This window comes from Lolium rigidum, chromosome 1, assembly GCF_022539505.1.
Source record: "Lolium rigidum isolate FL_2022 chromosome 1, APGP_CSIRO_Lrig_0.1, whole genome shotgun sequence".
NCBI lineage: Eukaryota > Viridiplantae > Streptophyta > Magnoliopsida > Poales > Poaceae > Lolium > Lolium rigidum.
Window position 1 is genome coordinate 275,484,396 of NC_061508.1, and position 7,035 is coordinate 275,491,430.

General features: G+C 40.3%; 2 non-coding genes across 2 annotated transcripts; one reads left to right on the forward strand and one right to left on the reverse strand.

The window, feature by feature from the left end:
* The first annotated feature begins 4,769 nt into the window (after positions 1-4,769).
* On the forward strand, positions 4,770-4,847 carry TRNAR-ACG. Its single transcript has one exon. It is a non-coding gene; the product is annotated as a tRNA-Arg (tRNA).
* Positions 4,848-5,113: 266 nt separating this feature from the next.
* Positions 5,114-5,185, reverse strand: TRNAN-GUU. Its single transcript has one exon. It is a non-coding gene; the product is annotated as a tRNA-Asn (tRNA).
* Between the last annotated feature and the right edge of the window lie 1,850 nt (positions 5,186-7,035).

The window sequence follows — 7,035 nt, forward strand, 5'->3', positions numbered from 1 at the left end:
AATTCTAAGGGCTAGGTAGAATGCCAACGACAAACATAATAACACTTTATTATGTTCCGGACGTGCATTATTACCATATTCCTTATCGAGTCACTTAGGCCATCATATTCTTGTATTGCGTTGTATTGTATGACATCTCATACCAACCAATCCGGTAAAAATACCCAAGAATTTCATTATGTGACCAAACAAGGAGTACATCCATAACATGTATATCATCTATATACACCTGAGCTAGACTTTCTAGTCTTTTCTTTCTTTCTGCCAAAATATCTTTTGTAGTTTCTCTTTTAGCTTTCCTCATTCTCAGAAAACACCTCACCTTCAATAACTTCTAGGTTTGTTGGTCAAACACCAATAACCTTGAGGATCTTACCTTGAAGTTGATCATCACATGACAAGTGTTCCAGATTTCACTATTAGTAACTTTTAATGTGATGAACAATTTCACTCACAATTTTAACCATCAAATCATGACGACTTTCCGAGACCATGTCTGTACATGCTAGGCTCGTGAAGTTTAACCTCAGTATTCGCATGTGCAAATCTGGCTTGCACCCGTTGTATGCACACGTAGAATCTATAACACCCGATCATCACGTGATGCTTCAAAACGACGAGTCTTAGCAACGGTGCATACTAAGGACGATCATTTCATGGATATACGAATATCGTTAGTGCCCAACTAGTTGGAGGATCGGGACGCCTAGCGTCGTCAACCTTCGTACATCCCCATAAAACTTATGAGTTTATGTAGTCTCACTAGATTATATTCTATCATCTTGCAATAAGGTCTTAGATATCACATATATCTCATACCTTGCTTATTTCTGAAAACAAAATTTCCAGCTCCTTACTTTTCAAACGGATTTGAACTTCAAGTTTCATGGAGACAAGATGATTTGGTACTAATTGAAACCATTGCTCTTTGAATCATCAATGTGAGGTTTACTAAAATTTTGCATTAGGACTTAATCATATCTTGATTCTTTAACAATACGGTACCAGTCCGTAAAGTTACTTGTCAGACTTAACAATATTTCTATCTCAATTACAAGACTAGCGCATGGTAGATAACGGATGCCAATTCTACAAATTTAATTCAAAATATTATTCAGACTATGTTCATGATAATTAGTTCATGTTTTAATCTAATTATTAATGAACTCCCACTTAATACAACATCCCTCATGGTTGTTAAGTGGTACACGATCCAAATCCACTACACCAAAACCGATCATCACGTGAGATGATGTAGCTTCGATGGTGAACATCAACATGTTGATCATATCATCCATATGACTCGTGTTCAACCTTTCGGTTTCTCGTGTCCCGAGGCCATGTCCGTACATGCTAGGCTCGCCAAGCAAACCCAAGTATTCCGCGTGTGCAAACATGGCTTACACCCGTTGTATGTGAACGTAGAGTCTATCACATCCGATCATCACGAGATGCTTCAAAACGACGAACCGTAGCAATGGTGCATACGAGGGGAGAACACTTTATTATCTTGATATTAATGTGAGGGATCATCTTATAATGCTACCGTCGCGATCTAAGCAATATAAGATGCATAAAGGATTAACATCACATGCAATTCATAATATGTGATATGATATGTCCTTTCTTCTTGTGCTTTTGATCTCCATCTCCAAAGCACACGAACATGATCTCCATCATCACCAGCATTGCACCAAGGTCCATGGCGCCGCTTCATGGTTGTCCATCACTTATAGCCACTATAACAACTACTTGAAATAAAGCTATTACATGATGAATAGACACGCAGGTCTTAACAAATTTAAAGACAACCATTAGGCTCCTGCCGGTTGCCATAATACAATAATGAACATCTCATACATCAAATATAATCATCATCACATCATGGCCATATCACATCACCAAACCCTGCAAAAATAAGTTAGACGCCTCTAATTGGTTTGCATATTTTACGTGGTTTAGGGTTTTCGAGTAAGATCCAATCTACCTACGAACATGAACCACAACGGTGATACTAGTGTTGTCAATAGAAAGAGTAAATTGGATCTTCACTATGGTGGGAGAGACGGACACCCGCAAAGCCACTTATGCAATACAAGTTGCATGTCAAGCGTGGAGCAAGTCTCATGAGACGCGGTCATGTAAAGTTAGCCCGGGCCGCTTCATCTCACCATCCCGCAAGATGCAAAGTACACAAACTAAAGCAACAAAAGCATCAACGCCCACAAAACCATTGTGTTCTACTCGTGCAACAGATCTATGCATAGACATGGCTCTGATACCACTGATGGGTTCGTTGCATAGAAAACAAAAAATTTCCTACCGCATAGACGAATAAATCCAAGATCTAATCTATGGAAAAGCCAAGATCTAATCTACAAGATTGAAGCAACGAGATGGAGATGAGACTAACCCTCGAAGATTCCAAAGCCTACAAGATTAATCTCGTTGTTGGTGTAGACGATCGTCCCCGGTGCTGCAATCCGGCAGCACTTCCATACTCGGTCGCGCGTACGGTGTCAATGAAGCCCTTCCTCTCCATGTTCCAGTGGGCAGCGGAGGTGTGGTAGATCCCCTTGGAATCCCAGCAGCACGACGGCGTGGTGGTGGAGGTGGAGGAGAAATTCCTGCAGGGCTTCGCCAAGCCTGCGCAGGAAGAAGGAGGAGGGAGAGAGGGGCGGCTAGGGCTTGGGGGGATGATATGATGCGCCCCAGCCCTCCCCTCCCTCTTATATAGGCGTGGGGGGGCTGCCTTGGCCCCTCCTCCAAGCCCAAGGGTCGGCCAAAACAAGGGGGGAACTGCCCCCCCCCCCCAAGTTAAGTCCCTATTTTCAAGGGATTTGATCTTATCCACTTGGTACAGCCACATGGGCCTTGGGGGGCTGGTGTGCATGGCCCATGTGGGCCTATGCGACCCCTCCAGTCCATGTTGGTCATCCGGGATAGGTGCGCCCCACTATGGTACCCTCCGGAACCTTCTAGAACCTCCGATACAATGCCGAAAAATCCTGAACTTTTCCGGTAACCCTGAAAATGACTTCCCATATATGAATCTTATTCTCCGGACCATTCCGGACCTCCTCGTGATGTCCTGGATCCCATCCGAGACTCCGAACAAACTTTGGTCTCCATCTCATATTTCGAATCTACTTATGCGACATCGAACCTTAAGCGCGTCACCCTACGGTTCGCGAACTATGTAGACATGGTCGAGACTCATCTCCCAGCAATAACCAATAGCGGGATCTGGAGATCCATAATGGCTCCCACATATTCAACGATGACTTAGTGATCGATTGAACCATTTACATACGATGCCAATTCCCTTTGTCACGCGATATTTCACTTGTCCGAGGTTCGATCATCGGTATCTCCATACCTTGTTCAACCTCGTTACTGACAAGTACTCTTTACTCGTACCGTGGTATGTCATCTCTTATGATCCAATCATATGCTTGCAAGCTAATCAGATGACATTCCACCGAGAGGGCCCAGAGTATATCTATCCGTCATCAGGATGGAAATCCCACTATTGATCCATATGCCTCAACTCACACTTTCCAAATACTTAATCCCATCTTTATAACCACTCATTTACGCAATGGCGTTTGATGTAATCAAAGTACCCTTCCGGTGTAAGTGATTTACATGATCTCATGGTTGAAGGACTAGGCAACTATGTATCGAAAGCTTATAGCAAATTGAACATAATGACTTGATCTTATGCTACGCTCATTTGGGTGTGTGTCCATTATATCATTCACCTAATGACATAACCTTGTTATTAATAACATCCAAATGTTCATGATTACGAAACCATGATCATCCATTAATCAACAAGCTAGTTATACAAGAGGCTTACGAGGGACTCCTTGTTGTTTACATAACACACATGTATCAATGTTTCGGTTAATACAATTATAGCATGCTATGCAAACATTATCATAAACACAAAGATATATTATAATAACCATTTTATTATTGCCTCTTGGACATATCTCCAACAGATATATTGTTGCTTTGATATTCCTATGAATTTTCGACATAATTATTGCTGAAATGCTACTAAAATAATGTCAAAATGCTTCCAAAATATTCGTGTTAGCTTGTTATTCCTGAAATGCAAGTGAAATATTACTGAAATGCTACTGAAATTTTATGGGCATGGATATCCATGGATATCCGGGTATCCAGCGGAATTGGATTTGGAGCGACATCCATGCCCATGGATACTTTCGTGGGCGGGATAGAGCGAGAGTGATGGATTTGGGCATGGATTTGGTATTGCTATATCTGTCCAAACCCGCTGCATTGCCATCGTGAATTGTTGTACAGTCTCATTTGGTGTCCCGTTCAGTAAAGAATTGGGGCTTTACAATTACTAGCCAATATTTATCTCATGCCTTTCCTCGTTCATGGTTCGATATTCTGGTGTCCTAGGCGTAGAGGAACCACACCAATCCATCCCGAATTTGGTGGTTAAACTCTACTGCGGTGACGATACTGTAGGGGAGGTCCTGCGGCAAAATAGCTCGATGCCAGAATGATAAAAAGCTTAACACCTCTTATTTTACTTTTTCACTATTTTGAAATACGAAAAAGATCCAAATATAAAATGCAAAGGTCGTCTTATTCAAAACCTCAATCATCACATCCCCTCTCTCCCACTTCACGCCTTGGAACGCGCTGTTTTTATAGAGAGAAAGGCGCTTTCCCATCTTCTTAACCCGAAATGAAGGGGTACCCCCGGGAAGAGATCCAGTGGAGACGGGTGGGCCTGTAGCTCAGAGGATTAGAGCACGTGGCTACGAACCACGGTGTCGGGGGTTCGAATCCCTCCTCGCCCACAGCCTTCCAAAGGGGGAAGGGCCTTTACTTTCCCCTGAGGAAATCATGATCGGGATAGCGGACGTAAAGCTATTGAACTTAGGTATGCTCTTTCCTTTTGTCGAAGTGGAATCGTAGAGCACAATGTGATACGATGAGATAGAATGCAATAGAAATAGAAATAAGGATAGCGAACGGGTTACCTACTCCTAAGGGTCAAAGCAAGCCCTTTAATTCAATTCTTTATATTCAATTCTTTATTCTTACATTAAAGAATGAATCAAATCTCCCCAAGTAGGATTCGAACCTACGACCAGTCGGTTAACAGCCGACCGCTCTACCACTGAGCTACTGAGGAACAAGGGGGGATTCGACCTCTTAGAGTTCAACTCCCGTTCTCAACCCATGAACAATATGAGTCCGAAGCTTCTTTCGTAACTCCCAGAATTTCTTCGTAGTGGCTCCGTTCCATGCCTCATTTCATAGGGAAGCCAAAAGTGGCTCTATTTCATTCTATTTCACTTCCTAGCACTTCCTATCATTTAATATCCATCCCTTTGGTCTTATTGACATAAGAGATGTCATTTATAGTCTATCTCTTTCTATATATGGAAAGTCAAGAAATTCTCATCGAAACATCGAGAAATTGTGCATATAGAAAACTCTAAAGAAAGAAAAAAAGGAGACCCATGCCATGATTTTAAAATCTTTTCTATTTAGTAGTCTAAGTTTCTCGATGAGGATAATTAATTCGGTCGTTGTGGTCGGACTCTATTATGGATTTATGACCACATTCTCCATAGGTCCCTCTTAGATCTTCTTTCTCCAATCTTGGATTAGGGAAGAAGGAGATATTCGCGACTACTGGTGGGGTTTCATTATGGGGCAGCTCATGATCTTCATATCGATCTATTATCCACCTCTGTATCTATTCTTTCTTAGCTAAACGGGTGGAGGATCCACCCAATTTATATCATGGACTCAAAAAACGGATCCGAATTTGACTGAAATGCACGATCTTCACAGGTATCACTTTTCACGATACCTAAAAGGTGGAATAGGGATTTTCGAACCATTTCCTATAAGAGAATGGTTTCCATTACTTTGAGAAATGGATTCTTATATCAAACTATAGCTATTGCATTAAATAAGAAAAGAAACTAATAGAAGTCGAAGACGCGGAATGGTAGTGAATAGAGAGAAAGATTCTTCTTATTTTCTTGTTCCTGAAAATATTCTATCTATCTCCTAGACGCCGTAGAGAATTGAGAATTTTCATGTCTTTCAATTCTCGTACTCGTAATTGGAAAGTTACGGAAGGAGACCCATCATTTTGCAATGAAAACAACATATAAAACTCTGGACAATTTCGAAATCAGGCCGAGCGTCTTAATACATATGCAAAAAAATTCATTATTGGCCCACCATTGATTAGAAGATTTAGCTTGTATGAATCGCTATTGGTTTGATACGAATAATGGCAATCGTTTCAGTATGTTAAGGATACAGATGTATCCACAATTCATTTAGAGTTACTTAATAGCCTATTTCTTATACCATATCTCTATCCCGTGAAATTCTCGAGCCGAAAGATGGATGCATATGCTGTGTTTCATTTTGCTAAATGATATCAATTAAATGGTGTATCAATTCCATAAATTGGATATAGCAATAAATAAATCAGCAAAATTCTTTCTAATATTTTAGATAGAAGAAACATTTCTTCTATCTAAAATATTAGAAAGAATGTACTCTTCTATCCAAATCTAATTTGCATCGATAAAATAAATCCAAATTCCAGCAGTAGATGAATAATTGCAAATTTTTGTGTGTACGAGATTAGAATAACTTCAAAATAACTGACATAATTTTTTATTTTTCCTGATCAGAAAAATATATGAAAAAGAAAGGAGGTAGAAAAATTTTGGGATTTATGGTTAAAGAAGAAAAAGAAGAAAACAGGGGTTCTGTTGAATTTCAAGTATTCAGTTTCACCAATAAGATACGGAGACTTGCTTCACATTTGGAATTACACAAAAAAGATTTTTCATCGGAAAGAGGTCTACGAATACTTTTGGGAAAACGTCGACGTTTGCTGGCTTATTTGGCAAAGAAAAATCTAGATTACATGAATGACCACACAAAGTTTCTTCATAGATACATTTGGAAGATGAAATTACCACTTAAAATTAGAATTTTTATGTGGTT